This window comes from Mesocricetus auratus, unplaced genomic scaffold (assembly GCF_017639785.1).
Source record: "Mesocricetus auratus isolate SY011 unplaced genomic scaffold, BCM_Maur_2.0 Super-Scaffold_100013, whole genome shotgun sequence".
NCBI classification, from domain to species: Eukaryota; Metazoa; Chordata; class Mammalia; order Rodentia; family Cricetidae; genus Mesocricetus; species Mesocricetus auratus.
The window spans coordinates 31,150,730-31,169,108 of NW_024429196.1; the positions used below are offsets into that span (position 1 = coordinate 31,150,730).

The 18,379-nt window shown below is 37.9% G+C and overlaps 1 long non-coding RNA gene across 1 annotated transcript in view; it reads right to left on the reverse strand.

Moving 5' to 3' along the window:
* Positions 1-246: 246 nt before the first annotated feature.
* LOC121143662 overlaps positions 247-18,379 on the reverse strand; it is a 41,503-nt gene continuing 23,370 nt past the window's right edge. The window contains exon 4 of the long non-coding RNA XR_005880962.1: positions 247-505. This is a non-coding gene — a long non-coding RNA (uncharacterized LOC121143662). The remainder of the gene's footprint in view (positions 506-18,379) is intronic.

Consider the following 18,379-nt stretch of genomic DNA (forward strand, 5'->3'; position numbering starts at 1 on the left):
CCAATATGTGTCACTACCAAATAATACTTTTTTGTTTGTTTATTTTTACATCTCAACCAAAGTTTTCCTTATCTCCCATCTTCCAAATTCCTTCCCTCTCCCATCCAATTTTCCTCTGTTTCTCCTCAGATACAGGTGGAACTCCCAAAGGTATCAGCCAGACAAAGTTATCAAGTTGCAGTAAAACTAGGCTGCTCCTTTTATTTTAAGTCTGAATGAGACAATCTAGTAGGAGGAATGGGTCCCCAAAGCAGGCATGAGAGTCAGAGACAGCCACTGCTCACCCTGTTATGAGTTAATAAGAAGATCACATTACATAACTGGAAAACACATTCAGAGGGCCTAGGTCAGTCCCATGTGGACTACCTGGTTGTGGATTCAGTCTCTGTGAGTTAGCCCAGGTTAGTTGGTTCTTTCAGTTTTCTTGTGGTGTCCTTGGCACTCTGGTTCCTATGATCCTTCCTCCAGTATAAGTCAGGCTCCAGAGGTGGGCTAGGCCAGAGACCTAGGATAGAACCAAACAGGACTGTCAAAATAAAGTCAATGAAGTGATTCCTAATGATATTCTGCTATTCTCAAAGATTGGTGCCTAGTTCAGCCGTCAGCAGAGAGGTTTCGTACAGCAGCTAATGGGAACAAATGTAGAGATCTATAGTCAAACATTATGTAGAGCTCAGAGAACCGAATACTATTTTTTACTCAAATATTTTTGAAGTACCAGGAATTCAAGGTGTGAAGGAATAAAATATTTTCTAATCCTCTGTTTAAAACAAACAAAAAAATCTGAAGGTAGGATGTAATCCTTCTTTATTGAGGACAATTTTTATCACTCCAGATACCTGAGAATATTCCAATAAATAACACTCTATTGTTTTCCTCCTTATATTTACCATCTCAGAGTTCCCTGTTTGTCCTTCCTTTCTCTGCAAATGATTTCCCTTAATCTAGATGCAATATAAAGTGGAGTTTAACGTTAGTACTTTAAGTTAGCAATGCATTCAGATAGCTTGTATAGTGTGAGGAATTTCAGGAGAAAGATGGAAATCATAAAGAAAAGCCTAATGGAATGCTACCTATGCAAATTATTTAATAACATAGTCAAAGAATGTGCTTAATAGACCAATTAGAAGATTCAATGCAGCAAAAACAAATGTCAACTTGATGCTTTAAAACAATAAAAATCAAGAGAAGAAGTGAAAATGTCAGTTCACATTACTTCTAAATTGTTAATCTACACAATTGCCCACTTGTTTCTCTGGCCCTCGGGATTTACAAATATCTCACTAAAAACTGCATTCCAACTTCCTTCACTTTCTACTCATTTCTAAATATGGGTACAGGATACAAGTACCACCAGCCGTGGATGGGAGCCAACTGAAACATGGATCCAAGAACAGCATCTAGGACACTTGGTGTGCATTCAGGACCCCGAGCTCTTGTTCAAAGCTAAGTAATCAAATGTAAAATTTTCTGGTCACACACAAAAAGAAAACAAGAGCACATTTAAATGAACAAGTTGTGTTTCATGCAGGTCAGAGACATTTTTGCCCAGTTAAGGTTCACTTCCTGAATTTTCTTCTCTTATCCTTAGACCTTTCTAAATACTTGCTTCAAACAAATTTGGCCTCCACTGTGATTGCGCTAGAGGCAGAATTATAAAGATCTTAATAAAGTATAAGTATATACCTGAAAACAATGCCCACAACAATAGGCACTTTGTCAAAGCCAGCTTGCGGTGCTGGCTCTTTTAGAAGTCATTTTCATTAAAATCTCATATGCTTAGAGAAAGAATGGGTTAACAAAAGGTTGAACATTTACAAGTTATGAAATACTTGCCTCTGTAGAGCAAGATAAATATTATCAATCTGTCTGAATTAGTTCAAGTGGAATATCCAATCAAAGTGACAGAAAAGAGAATCCCCAGGCTCTAACTCATTCCTCTAACTTTAGAATTTTTCTACACACCTCACTTGATCTGAAAGTCTCCACTCTATTTCTTTCTGATAATTTGTTAGAGAGGATGAGAATATCTGAACACATTGTTCATGATTAATTATGGTAATATTTGCAGCTAAAAGTTAGGAACATAGACCTTGTCCACTTTCATGTAAGAATATGACTATCCAATTACACACCAGTGACGACAACAAATATTTTAATAGCTTTACTTATTTATTTGATTTATTTCTTTACTTGTCATTGATGGAGGTCAAACTCAGAGCTTCATGCATGCTAAGCATGTAATTTACGACAGAAAGGCGGTACAGGCTTTGAAGAGCACCATCTTTGTATTCCCTAGGATGGAAAAAATCTAAATTACACTAAACTAAAATAAACCAACTAAATAAGCCTGATTGTAAATTGGGTAAAAAGTAGAATTCAGACCTGGTTCTTTTTTTGTACTTGTACTTCTCTGTGTACTTGTTATATATTAAATATATTACATTATGTTAATGATAATTTTTTGTAAATGTAGTATGTTAATGCTGGACATATTGTAGCCAGCCATGTAACTAGGAGTGCAATAATTAATTTTAACTGCAGGAAAGCAGATTAATCGCTTGTGAAAACTTAAACTTGCACATCATTTGTCAATGTTTCTGTCATGAAAGCTCTCTAATATCTTCAATCCATACATCTGCATTACATTTATCTAATAATATTTCACACAATATTAATCAAATATGATTAATAAGAAAGACCCGGCTCCAACAATATTTTTCTTACTTGAAATTTCTAAGTCCTTAGAAAATTAATGGCTTAGGTGTGCAAAGACTAGTAAATACTACAAAGTCATGACCCTGTTTGTAGCTCATGTTCAGCCTTCTACATTAGAATTCATTTACTGTACCACTCAAGTCTTTTAATGTCTGTGTTTATAACAGTCATGGAAAGAGTGAAAGCATGTCTTAGGATGCCTTGTTACAAAATGTTGCTAAGAAATTGCAAAACCTGTTCAGAAAAATCTAGTGATCATTGAAGTCATCGCTGGTATTCTCCAGAGGACCAGGGAATATCCACAGCACTATTATTTAGGACAGCACAACCCCATATCCAGTTGTGATTTTTTCTGTTTCCTGTTTGATTTTTCAATATAATACACATTTAAGTTGATTGCCCATTGTGCTCCCATTCCCTTATTTAGAAAATAATTCTAGAAACTTAATTCTTTTTTTTTGCGTGCGTCTCTCCTGCATTGCCTTTCTTTTTTTTTAATTTTATTTTCCAGTTTAAATTTAGATAAGAAACAAGGTTGCTTCACAAGTCAGTTCCAGGTCCCTCTCCCTTTCCCTCCCCTCCTCCCGTGCCCTTCCCCCAACCCCCCCCCCTTATCCCCTCATTCCCCCAGGGAGGGTGAGGCCCTCCATGGGGGTGTCCATAGTCTGTCATTTCATATAGGGCAGGGCCTAGACCCTTCCCCAAGAGTTCAGGGTGAGAGTGCACCTCACATTGTTCTATGGGAGTCCAAAGTCCGTGTGTATACTTGGGATGGGTACTGATCTGCTGCCCAAGGCTCAATAGATTACCTAGGCCTCCTCACTGACACCCAGATTCAGGAGGTCTTGATCAGTCCCATGCTGGATTCCCAGGCTGATGCCTGGGATTCAAGAGTTAACCTTTGTCTGGTCAGCTGTTTCTGGGAGTTTCAGTGATATTTTGAAGTACAGGTCTATACTGAAACATTTACAAAACACCTTTACCATCCTCATGAAGCTGTTACTGTAACCTTTCTTGTGCATATGTTGTACTGCATATTTGGCTCCATTTTCATGTGGACAGTTGCTAAAAGTGATACTGAATGAATGTGTTCTATTAATTCAATTCATGTTTTAAAGTTTTGTGAGAGAGTGTGTGTGTTTCAGAGTATGTGCATATGAATGCAGTTCCTTGAGGAGATAATAAGAGGATGTGTCGCATGAATCGGTGCTGGAGTTACAGTTGGTTTTGAGCTCCCTGAAACCAGAGCTTGCAAGCAAACTAAGGTCTTTTACAAGAACAATGGTTGTTCTTAATGATTCAGCCCTCACTGCAGCCTCTGCACATTCCTTTTAAGAAGAAACCAGTGGAAAAATGATTGTAGTGTCCAGCACCACCAAGATCTGAAAGTCTGAGGTGAATATGGTCCTTTACTTCTTACTTTTGAAATTTTTGAGTAACTTCAATTAGAGCACAGTAGAATGATACCACAAATTTAAGTTGTATTTATTCTAATGAGATGGAATTTTTTCATATGTATATATTCTTCTGAAGCAAGTATCCTCTCCTCTGGCTATTTCTACTTATAGCCCATTTTTTGTATTGTTCAGTAGTTCTATTTGTATTATTTGGGTATTAGTCTTTGGAGCAGTGTAAAATGAACTACTGTTTCCCATTTCCCTCAATTTCTATTGTCTTTTTTACTATTAATGTATATTTTTATAAAAAAATTAATTTCAGTGAGCTCAGTTTGTGCAGTTTTCTTCTATATTCAATGCTTTCTGGGTCCTTTGTAACAAACATTTTACTTGCATCAAGAATACTTGTAGTTGTTTTTTTTTTCTCTTATTCCTTTGGCTTTTATCTGGGGGCACCACCCAGCTCCCAAATAATTATACAGAAACATATTCTTACTTATAAATGCCAGACCTTATCTTGCTTTGTTTCTTGTCAATTTTTCTTAAGTTAAATTATTCCACCTACATTTAGTCTTTGGTTTTTAACCTTTTTGCTTCTATGTTTCTTTCTTTACTTTTTACTCCATGACTTGTTGTGTAGCTGGGTGATATCCTCCTTTCCTTCTCTTCTCATTCCTTGATGCTTTCTGTCCAGATTTTTCCTATTTATTCTTTTTGCCAGCCAGCTTCACTTATCCTTTCCCCTGCCTGGATATTAGCTGTTAATCTCTTTATTAAACCAATCAGGTGTTTTAGACTGGCAAAGAAACACAGCTTCACAGAGTTAAACAAATGCAACATAAAAGAATGCAACACATGTTTGCATCTTTAAACAAGTATTCCAAAGCATAAACAAATGTAACATATCTTAAAAATATATTCCACACAGATACACCAATGTTTTTTCTATTTTCTTTAGGGTGTTCTTTTGTTTTCCTCTAACTTTACATCTGTAACAAACCTGGAGCTAGCTTGTTTAAATAAATGACATAAGGTTGAGTCAGGGGGTAATATTCAGGAGACAACAATGAAAGCATGGTACCTATCACCTAAGACCTTGTTCTTTAATGACTGGATCATTTACTATAATATGCTAGTTCCACATCACAATATAACAGAAGAAAATTTTTATTTTAAAAATCTGCTCCTGGATATTCATTTCTTGACCTGAGGAAATCCCTTAATTGCTCTGTTGGGTAATGAGAGACATAATTCTCTGCCCTGCTGCTGTGGACTTTTGTTGAACCAGAGTCCCTTTGTTGTGCATGATAATTAACCAGGGTCTTCACTCCTCCTCTTCTCCTTTGCAGAGGAAACTCCAAGGTGTGCTGAAATAGAAGATGGCTAGGTTGCTTAAGCAGCAAATGTCCGAGAAAAAAAAACAGGTGGCGTTAACCTGAGAAGCAAAGGGGTTCACTGAGGCATGAAGGGTAGCTACTATGGCATGGGGGAACACAGGGCACTTGGCTAAATATTCTTTTTCCAGATATTTTGCTTTTTTAAAAAATTTAAATTGGAAACAAGCTTGTTTTACATGTCAATCCCAGTTCCCTCTACCTCCCATCCTCCCCTGCCCCCACCAACCCCCTATCCCATTCCCTTTTTACTCCCCGGGGAATGTAAGGCCTTCTACAGGGATCTTCAAAGTCTGTCATATCATTTGGAGCAGGGCCTACACCCTCCTCCATGTGTCTAGGCTGAAAGAATATTCCTCTATGTGTAGTGGGCTCCCAAAGTCCATTCATGTACTAGGGATAAATCCTGATCCACTACCAGAAGCCACGTAGATTGTCCAGGCCTCCTAACTGACACCACTGTTCATGGGGTCTGGATCAGTCCTATGTTGGTTTCCCAGCTATCAATCTAGGGTCCATGAGCTCGATCTTGTTCAGGCCAGCTGTTTCTGTGGATTTCTCCAGCCTGACTCAGGATGGTTTATTCTAGTTCAATACACTTGTCTGGGAATTTCAAGATCTCATTGTTTTTCCTCTGAGTAGTACTCCATTGTGTAAATATACCACATTTTCTCCATCCATTCTTCAGTTAAGGAGCATTTAGGTTGTTTCCAGGCTCTGGCTATTACAAATGATGCTGCTATGAACAGAGCTGAACAGATATCCTTGTTGTATGAATATGTGTCTTTTGAATATATGCCTAAAACTGGAATTGCTGGATCTTGAGGAATTCTGACTCGCCATACTGATTTCCAAAGTGGCTGTATGAGTTGGCACTCCCACCAGCGTGGAGGAGTATTCCCCATTCTTCACATCATCTTCAGCATAAACTGTCATTGGTGTTTTTGATTTTAGTCATTCTGACAGGAGCGAGATGGTATCTCAGAGTTGTTTTGATTTGCATTTTCCTGATGGCTAAGAATGTTGAGCATGTTCTTATGTGTCTTTCAGTCAGTTTAGATTCCTCTATTGAGAACTGTCTATTTAGTTCTGTCCCCCACTTTTTAATTGAATTATTTGGTGTTTGGGTAACTAAGATAGTTGTGTATTTTGGAAATCAGCCTTCTATCAGATGTAAAGTTGGTGAATTTCTTTTCCCACTCTGATGACTGCCATTTTGTCTTGTTGACTTGTTCTTTGCCTTACAGAAGTTTCTCAGTTTGAAGAGGTCCCATTTATTAATTGTCGGTCTCAGTGTTATGTTCAGGATGTTGTCTCCCGTACCAATTTGTTTGAGAGTACTACCTACATTCTCTTCTAAGTTGCTTTATTATACAGGGTTGTTGTGGCTATCCTGGGTCATTTGTTTTTCCATATAATTTTGAGAATTGTTATTTTACAGCCTGTGAAGAATTGTGCTGGAATTTTGATAGGTATTTCATTGAATCTTTATATTGCTTTTGGCAAGATTGCCATTTTTACTATGTCAATCCTCCTCTAAAATCAGGAACAAGACAAGGTTGTCCTGTCTCTCCATGCCTCTTTAGTATTGTACTTGAAGTTCTAGCTAGAGCAATAGCACAACAGAAGGAGATCAAGGGAAAACAAATTGGAAAAGAAGAAGTCAAACTTTCACTATATGCAGATGATATGATAGTTTACATAATTGACCTGGAAAACTCTACCAGGCAACTCCTACAGCTAATAAATACCTTCAGCAAAGTGGCAGGATACAAGATTAACTAAAAAAATCAGTATCCCTACTATATACAGAAGATAAATGGACTGAGAAAGAAATCATAGAAACATCACCTTTTAAAATTTCCAAAACAAGATAAAATAACTTGGAGTAATGCTAACCAAATAAGCGAAAGACCCGTATAGCTATGTTTTAAATTGTGGACTGTGAGATAACCTTCTTCAATAAGGCTTATGTCATCAGATAGACTGGATTTCTTCCTTTCTTTGTGATTTCTATTTCCTCCGTGTGCTTTTTAAACTTTTTCTCTTTATTATTAGTATGTATTAACCATACATATCTGTATTTTATATTGACATTTCATGTGAGCACATGACATATTTTATCACATTCACCCCATTATTTTCCCTTACTTCCCCATCCTCATTTTTGTCCTGTTACTCTTCCCAACTGTTCCTTTTTCATTTGAATGTCCTTTTTGTAGTTATCACATATGAGAAAAATTTGTTATTTGTCTTTCAAAACCTAGCTCATTTGCTTAAATAGGTAATGTGTCTCTGTGTGTATGTTTACATGTATACATATATATATATATATGTGTGTGTGTTTATTTGTATAAGTGGCATGTGAATCAAATTTTACTGATAATAAATAGGAATTTATTTTAAGGCAACTTGTTAGATCAAATCATATTTATATACTAGTGAGATATTTGTGCTTATGTATTTTTACAAAAAGGATTGAACTTTGGATGAATTTTTGATACTAAAAATGTAGGGCCTCTTTAACATTCTCTGAGATGAATGAAATTTTGATTTAATAACAGCCACTGTTGTGTATATAATTTTGTATATAGAAACAAAATGGCAAAATTACGTTTACAGTCATTTCAGAAATGGTTGGAATTTCTGTCATAATTACAAACCAGAATTCATTAAATAATTTGTGTGTGTCTCAAACTTCAGTCACCAACTCTAAAAGCAATTTTAATAATTATACATCCTAACAAAGACATACTGATTTAATACTTACATTCTGAAGAATGATAGAAAATATAAGATACTTGGTTTCTCTTAATCAAAATATGGTTTTTCTAATGGCAGAAAATTTTGCATGTATAGTTAAAACAAATTTTCAAAACTCTGCTCTTCATGATGGATTACTGTCTTGAATCTGGGCTGAGATGACTCAGGTAGGGCTGATAACCCTGCATATTTTGACAATACACATTGTAAATTGCCCATGCTGTATATTCAGAACCAAAAATGGTAGTGAAGACACAGGGTGCCAATGAGACCTCCCAGAAAGACAGGAGATTACTTGTGTATTTGACAATCAAAACTAAATTTGTCAACAATAAGAAGCCATTTACTGCTGTCAGGTTTGTTTGTTTGTTTGTTTTTTTGCAAGCCCCATATTGAAGTACATGATCCCACGGTTAATAAGTATACTCTAGACAAGCACGTCTCACTTACTCTTCTCTACTTAGCTCTCTCTGATACTTTCTGCCCTGATTTTTATCGAAGGAACTGAAGAAAGTGGAAGGGAACTTCCACACATCACAATTGCCTGCATATCCCTGTCTCAAGCCATGCACTATTGGTTCTTGTTTACCTTTGTTAATCAGTTACCTCTGTTTGTAGGTTAGCCCAGTCAGTTTGCTAATTTGTAGTTCTTCCCTCATCTCTTGCATTCAAAAATTCCTGAAAGTTTCCATTTTCTCTCATCTCATTATGCTTTATCTCACTCACCAGTCATTACTACATCAAAATAAACATGCTTTTTATACCATTTTGATCAACAAATCTGTTGATCTTTTTTTCATACCATCTCAGGCTTCATTTTTGCAATTGCTTGTAACCTATACCTTGGTGTAGTTTCATTCTGTGTTCTCTATTCATCCTTTTCCTATCACATTTTCCCATCAGTCCTTCCTAACTCCTCTTTTCTGGTGCATCAAGGGTCACCCAGAATTTCCCGTCTTTACTTGAGAGTTGCTTCCTTCATTTCTCAAGCACTTTATGACTTATGCTCTACAATCCCCCCTATATTACTGATTCTACCCTGAACTCACTGACCCTGTTTTTCTTGCAACCTGATAGTTCATAATGTGAACTTTTTCATCTGACATTTCCCATCTGTATTCAGTTCCCTCATGTTCTTTGGAAGTGAGGGGATACTACAAGAGCTGACATCATGATATACTTTTTTACCATTATCTACCCACTCTTTCCCAGGCCAAGAGGTAAGGTGATGAAAGTCCAGGCTAATGAGAAAAGCCAGACCTGTAAGGATGTCTACACACACCAGGACTCTTCAGCAAAAAGAGGAATTAATTTAAAAATTGTGATAAATATTTGGAGGATATTAGAATGTCAAGAGAAATCATGTTATTGAGACTGAAAAAAAATCTGGAGTTTACAGCAGGGTGCTGGTGGTACACACCTTTAATTCCAGTACTTGGGAGGCAGAGGCAGGTAGATCTCTGTGAGTTCAAGGCCAGCCGGGTCTGTAGAGTGAGTTCTAGGACAGGCTCCAAAGCCACAGAGCAATCCTGTCTCCAACCCCCCCCCTAAAAAATCTGGAATTTAAAACAATGACACTAGTTTTACTCACGTTGCTTTCAAATCCAAAATGAGGTTCATTATTAAAGATTATACAAGGTTATCTTGTGTCATCATGAAATGGAAACAAAGAAATCTTCCTGCTGTGTGTGCGTGGGGGGGCAGTCCTCAGTTAAAGACCAGTGACTTTGCTCTCCTACATGAAAGTGCTTTTTTTTTTTAATTTTCCTTTCGAGGTATCTGTAGAGCTTAGGTGAGGTTTCAGTACATTTATGAAAGTGAAGTCTTTCTGACTAGTTTTGGTTGCCTGGTATTCACTGTTAACTTTCATTTTCTCTCTCTCTCTCTCTCTCTCTCTCTCTCTCTCTCTCTCTCTCTCTCTCTCTCTCTCTCTCTCTCTTTCCCCAGAATAATGACATGTACAATTGAGATCTGAAATCTGCTGGTGTGTGCAGATTATACACCAGGACAGGAAGTGAGGTTTGGGTTGCTTTCACGGAAAGGGAGTGACTCATCTCAGCACTGCCATGTAATAGAGTCACTAAGTTTAGCTGTCCTTTGGTGTAAAATGTTTTTACAGTTAATGTGAAACTTCATTTTACTAAACTGTAACTTTCTTACTGTCTTTTCCTATCTTTCAGTCAATTATCACATCTTTCATTAAGTACATGTTATGGCATTTTTAGCACACAAAATCATTCTGTAAAATCAGGTCTGATTTTACAGAACAAACTGACTCAAGTACAGGGCCCAGCCAACTAGGTAAGATCAAAGGGGTCTTGTCTCCATTTGAATTTGTAGACATAAAACTAATAAGTTTGGGAGAATGTATTCTTTGTCTTTTATAGAAAAGGATATAAATATTTACAAAAATAAGCCATATAATTATTGTTACAGATGAAGTTCATGTAGACATATTCATCTCTCTGCTGTTATTTACTTGAAAACTAGCATGTATACTAATACAATATAGGAACATATCAGAAATCTTAGCCAAGTACACTTACTGGAAGCTGGATAGAAAAAAATAAAAGAATTCATGCACATGTCTATTAAAAAGCCATTTAAAATTGTATTGATTTGCACTAAATATCTCTTAAATACTCTAGACACTTATTCTAAGATCTATATATCAGGCTAAGGAAAGAACAGACCACTTTTGTGTTCAACAGTTGTGCTTCTTTGCAAAGTCACAGTGACAATTAGTGCAAACCCCACTAAGATGCTATGGAAAAAGGTTGAATGCAGAAGTTGGTTTTATTAATTTTAGAGACACACTACGTAATCATATGAAATTTCTACCTGAGACCCTTAAATATCTAAACACTCTTTTTACATAAATAGGTTAAAATTTCCAGAGAGCAAGGATTCCTCACTCATTGGCAATCTTCCAAGTAAACTTTTTCCTCTTAAACTCAGTTTACATATTTAAAGACCTTCATGTGATTAGCCAAGTATTCACATCAGTAACTGAAACTGCAGATTTGTGAGGCTAAAAGGCATTGTACAGAGTTTCTCCATGCCTACATGTTGAAACTGAGTCCTTAAAATTGACACTAGAAAGGACTTCCCCAGACATACTCAGGTAAGTCATGAAGAACCCAAGTTTGAAGTGCAGATCATCTGAGCACATAGACAAGTATTTTTGTCTTTATTATCCACGTTCGTAAGAGAAATATTACTAAAATTCAAAGCACATATAAAACCTTACACGCTTGTTGTGGGAGACTTCATCACGACTTCTGTCTTGAGGTCCTACTCTCACAGGACCACAAGACAGAAACGTATCAAGGATACAAATTCCTAATAGATGTTATGTCCCAATTGGGCTTAACAGACATCTATAGAACACTCCATCCAAACAGAAAAGAATATATCTTCTTCTCAGCTCCACACGGAACCTTCTCAAAAATTGAGCACATACTTGGCAACATAGCAAACATCAACAGGTACAAAAAATTGGAATAACTCTGTGTATCTTATCAGACCATCATGCCTTAAAGTTAGAATTCAACAATAACACAAATCGCAGAAACCCCGCAAACACATGGAAATTGAAAAATACACTATTGCACCACTCCTGGGTCAAAGAAGAAATAATAAAAGAAATTAAAGACTTCCTAGAATTCAATGAGAATGAAGACACAACATACGCAAACTTATGGGACACTTTGAAAGCAGTGTTAAGAGGAAAGTTCATAGCACTAAGTGCCCACATGAAGAAACTGGAACATAGTCACACTAGAGAATTAACATCACAACTGAAAGCTCTAGAACAAAAGGAAGCAAACTCACCCCAGAGGAGCAGATACCAAGAAATAATTAAATTGAGGGCTGAAATCGATAAAATAGAAACTAGGAAAACGATACAAAGAATCAATGTAACAAAGAGTTGGTTCTTCCAGAAAATCAACAAGATAGACAAAACTTTATCCAAACGTACCAAAAGGGAGAGTATGAACATGCAAGTTAACAAAATCAAAAATGAAAAGGGAGATGTGACAACAGACATAGATGAAATCCAGAGAATCATCAGGTCAAATTTTGAAAAGCTAAACTCCACAAAATTTGAAAATTTAAAGGAAATGGACAATTTTCTGGATAAATATCATTTACCAAAATTTAATGAAGAACACATAAGCAATTTAAATACTCCTATAAAAACCTAAGGAAGCCAGTAACAGAGAGGGAGGACTGATGATCAAAGGGATTAAGACTGGGCTGGTTTAACCCCCAGAAACAGCTGACCAGACAAAGGTTAACTCTTGAATCCCAGGCATTAGCCTGGGAAGCCAGCATGGGACTGATCAAGACCCCCTGAATCTGGGTGTCAGTGAAGAGGCCTAGGGAATCTATTGAGCCTTGGGCAGCAGATCAGTACCCATCCCAAGTATACACACGGACTTTGGACTCCAATAGAACAATGTGAGGTGCACTCTCACCCAGAACTCTTGGGAAAGGGTCTAGGCCCTGCCCTATATGAAATGACACACTATGGACACCCCCATGGAGGGCCTCACCCTCCCTGGAGAAATGAGAGGATAACGGGGGGGGGGGGGGAGGGGAGGGCACGGGAGGAAGGGAGGGAATGGGAGAGGGACCTGGAACTGACTTGTGAAGCAACCTTGATTCTTATCTAAATTTAAACTGGAAAATAAAATTAAAAAAAAAAGAAAATAGAAAAAAAAACCTAAGGAAATAGAAGCACTCATCAAAACACTCCCATAGAAAAAAAGCCCAGGGCCAGATGGCTTCAGTGCAAAATTTTACCAGAAGTTCAAAAAACAGGTTATACCAATTCTCCTCAAAGTATTCCATGCAATAGAAGCAGAAGTCTTTGCCACACACTTTTTTACGAGGTTTCAATAACATTGATATCCAAGCCACACGAAGACACAACTAAGAAAGAGAACTTCAGACCAATATCCCTCATGGATATTGATGCAAAAATACTCAATAAAAGAATGGCAAATCAGACCCAAGAACACATCATAATTCTCATCCACTATGATCAAGTAGGCTTCATTCCAGGCATGCAGGGACGGTTCAACATATGAAAATCCATCAATGTGATCCACCATATAAACAAACTGAGAAACAAAAATATCACCTGATCATCTCACTAGATGTTGAAAAGCCTTTGATAAAATCCAAGACCCTTCATGATAAAGGTCTTGGAGAGATCCTGGATAACAGGTACATACCTAAACATCATAAAAGCTATATACTGCAAACCAACAGCTAACATCAAACTGAATGGAGAGAAACTCAATGCGATTCTGCTAAAATCAGGAACAAGACAAGGCTTGTTCAATATTGTACTGGAAGTTCTAGCTAGAGCAATAAGACAACAAAAGGAGATCAAGGGGATACAAGTTGGAAAGGAAGAGGTAAAACTTTCACTATCTGCAGGTGATATGATAGTTTACATAAGTGACCAAAAGAACTCTTCCAGGGAACTCTTACAGCTGATTAACACCTTCAGCAAAGTGGCAGGCTACAAGATCAACTCAAGAAAATCAGTAGCTCTACTATATACAGATGATAAAAGGGCCGAGAAAGAAATCAGAGAAACATCACCCTTTACAAATTGCCACAAACAACATAAAATACCTGTGGGTAACGCTAACCAAACAAGTGAAAGACCTGTATCACAATAACTTTGAGTCTTTAAAGAAGACACTAGGAAATGGAAAGATCTCCCATGCTCTTGGATAGGTAGGATCAATATAGTAAAAATGACAATCCTGCCAACAGTAATCTACAAATTCAATGCAACCCCCATCAAAATACCAGCACAGTTCTTCACAGACCTTGAAAGAACAATTCTCAACATTATATGGAAAAACAAAAAACCCAGGGTAGCCAAGATGACACTGTTCAACAAAGCAATGTCTGGAGGCATCACCTTCCCTGAATTCAAGCTCTATTATAGAGCTATAGTCTTGAAAACAGCTTGGTATTGGCACAAAAATAGACAGGTAGACCAATGGTATCAAATTAAAAACCCTGAGATTAATCCACAAACTTATGAATGGCTGATTTTTGACAAAGAAGCTAAAATTATTCAATGGAAAAAGATAACATCTTCAACAAATGGTGCTGGTATAACTGGATATTAGCAAGTAGAAGACTGCAGATAGATTCCTGTCTATCTCCATGCACAAAACTTAAGTCTAAATCGATCAAAGGCCTCAATATAAATCCAGCCCCACTGAACCTCTTAGAAGAGAAAGTGGAAGATACCCTTGAACGAATTGGTACAGGAGACTGCTTCCTGAACATAACACCAGTAGCACAAACACTGAGATTAATAAATGGGACCTCCTGAAATGGAGAAGCTTCTGTAAGGCAAAGGACACAGTCAGCAAGACAAAAAGTCACCCCACAGATTGGAAAAAGATATTCACTAACCCTACATCTGACAGAGGACTGATCTCCAAAGTTTAAAAAGAACTAAAGAAGCAAGTCTCCAAAACGCCAAAGGATCCAATTAAAAGGTGGCGGATGGAACTAAATAGAGAATAATCAATTGAGGAGTATAAAATGGCTGAGAGACACTTGAGAAAGTGCTCAACACCACTAACCATTAGGGAAATGCAAATCAAAACAACTCTGAGATATCATCTTACTCCTGTCAAAATAGTGAAAATAAAAAGCACCAATGACAGTTTGTGCTGGAGAGGATATGGAGAAATGGGAACACTCCTCCACTGCTGGTGGGAGTTTGAACTAGTACAGCCACTATGGATATAAGTATGGAGATACCTCAGGAAAATGGGAATCAGTCTACCACAAGACCCAGCAATTCCACTCTTAGGCATATACCCAAAAGATGCCCATTCACAAAACAAGATCTCTGTGACACTATGTTCATAGAAGCATTATATGTAATAGCTAGATCCTGGAATCAACCTAGATGCCCCACAACTGAAGAGTGGATAGAGAAAATGTGGTACATTTACACAATGGAGTACTACTCAGCAGAGAAAACAATGGAATGTTGAAATTTGCAGGCAAATGGATGGCACTAGAGGAAACCATCCTGAGTGAGGTTACCCAGACACAAAAAGACAAACATGGTATGTACTCACTCATATATGGATTTTAGATATGGATCAGGGGAGTGTCAGCCTACAATCCCAGTGCCCGTGAGTCTGGGAATCAAGGAGGTTCCCAAGAGAGATCCATGATACCCCAGAGAAGTGGAATGAGGCAAGATCTTCTGAGCACATTGGGAACATTGGGGGAGGGGAGAGGGAACCAAGAAAAACAGAGGGGGATAAGAGGGGGGGGGAGAAGAAGGCATGGGGGAGCAGGAAGGTTGAGTCGAGATAAGAATAGAGGAGAGCAGGATGAGAGATACCATAATAGATCGAATCATTATAGGCTTGAGGAGTGAGCTGACTCTAGTAAGATCTCCAGAGATCTACAAGAATGACACCAACTGGAAAACTAAACAACAATGGAGAGACTACACTAATAGCACCTCTTTGATGATAGGGTTGATGACTATCCTATATGCCATCCTAGAACCTTCATCCAGGGATTGATGGAAGCAGAGACAGATACCCACAGATAAACCCTGAACTGAAGTCCTGGAACCTAGTGACAGAGATGGAGGAGTGATGAGCAAAGGGGTCAAGACCATGATGGTGAAATCCACAAAGACAGCTGACCAGATCAGGGGGGAGCTCTTGAATCCTAGACTGATGGCTGAGAGGTCAAGAGGAGACTGATCCAGACTCCATGAATGTAGTGCCATGGAAGAGGCCACAGAAATCACTGGGGCCTTGGGTAGTAGATCAGTGTTCACCATGATTTATGAATGAGCTTTGGGAGCCCATTCCAAATAGAGGAATGCTCTCTCTGCCTGGACACATGGGGAAGGGCCTAGGTTCTGCCCAGAATGAAATGACAGACTTTAGAGATCCCCCCCAAAGAGGGCCTCACCCTGCCTGGTTAATGATGTGGGGATTGGGTGGGGGCCTGGGGGACTGGTGGAGGGACAAGGGAGGAGGGGTGGGAGAGGGAGCTGGGTCTGACATGTGAAACATTCATGTTTCTAATTTAAATAAAAACATACAATGAGAAAAAAAGAATATCATGTAAATATATCTGGATAAAAAAAGAACACCTGCAAAATGCATATTGTAACATGGGAAGGATGTATTATTAAAGTAATATTGTCAAATTGAAAGAAAATGAAACTATTGCACCACATAAAGTGTGTGATTGAGATAACAACATTTTGTTTTTCTATTGTTCTCTATTGGTTTCCCAAACCTAAGGCAGTGGAGTAGCTATTTCAGTGTCTAGACAAATTTGCAAAACAAAGAGCAGCCCCATCTCTCAGATCTATAGTCAGATTTTGCCACTGGACCTTTTGCTGTTAAGGTTAAAATGCCAAAATAAATGTGGTGTTGCATTGTTTCCACAGTACCTGTTTTTTGTTATTAATCCAATTTATTCGTCACCCAGTGAAATAATATCATTGTAATTAACTAAGCTCAAGTCACCAGGGGCCAGGGCTTTCTCTTTTTCATTGTGCATTTGTCCATTAAAGGATAGAAAAAGTGTGCTAGCAGAATAGGATAGCTGATTGTCTTCATTCCCGCATAGGGAGAGATTTCACTTCTAAAGTAGTTGCCTTCCCAGGACTCTCAGTTTCTGCAAACAGACTTGTTCCTACAAACAGTTGTGTTGCATGCAAGTGTGCATGTGAACGTACTGAGTTCTCTCTCTCTCTCTCTCTCTCTCTCTCTCTCTCGTGTGTGTGTGTGTGTGTGTGTGTGTGTGTGTGTGTGTATACACAGAGGCCAGTGTACAACTTTGGGCATCTTTCCTTAGGCACCTTCCATCTACTTTGTTGTTTTGTTTTGTTGAATGTTATTTGTTTGTTTTACTTTTTGAGACAGCATCTCTCACTGTCCTAAATAGAGGTCATCAAGCAGGCCAGGCTGGCTGACCAGTGATCTCAGAGATCTATATATCTCTTCTTTCAGAATACCAACCAGGGTTACAAATGCACATCACCATTGCCCACATAAAAAAAGAACTGAGGCCTAGGAATGAAGCTCAGTCCTGATAAAGGCAAGCACTTGGCCAGCTGAGCCATTTCTGTCACCCCTTAGAGTCTTCTTTTGAGTAGAACATTATGGTCTCAAATCCTGTATCGAAAAGTTTGAATCTTCAAATACTGGTGAGTGCGTGGCCAGTAAAGGAAGTTGGGAGACAGGAGGTAGAAAAGGCATCTGAACAAAAAGGCATTCCACATCCTCAACACCACCAAAAATACCATAGAAAACAAAATAGAAAAGAGGACATGAAGTGCTGAGTTTTCACCTGAAGTCAATAAACGTATTTCTTTCTCTTAAATATGCTGATCAACTTCAGTGTCTGGATGTGCTCTACAAGCTCTTCAAAGATGTGAATATTTCTCTCTATGGAAATGAGTATTTCATCAGTAAGATAACCACTAACACTGTGTTGGAGGAGCTTTTTGTTATACTAGTTTATGAATGCTATCTTGGAGAATTGAGGATTGTTCAGGAAAATCCTTCAGAGAGGTTCTGGTATAGAATTCTAACCCAAACATCACACATTTGATGTGCTGGTTAAATATTTTATATATTCAAGATTGGAATAAGATAGTAAATATTAGTTAATGATGTGTAAACACTATTCTAAAGAGTTTGATAACTTGAAATAAGCATTGGTATAAGGTGATCAGCTGGTCCAAGACTAGGTTTATCATGACCTGGTGTTATGTGAATGGCGCAGGGCATCATCATAGGATCTCTTCTCTTGTGTTTGAATGAATAAATGATGCTGTGTTGAATAAGTATCTCCTTTTACTCTCTTTGAAGAAGTATCAATCAATTAAAACACAAGTATGAGGTTGCGTTTTAATTGAATTTAAAACTTCTCAAGAGAGTGGTTTCTCTCAGATCTTTTTGCTGGAGGTTACAGAATGGTGGAATCAGTTGTGTGGGTTTTGTTTGCATAGGTTTTAGAAGACTACACACAATAACACATTATAACACATAGCCATATGGTCTTTCTGAC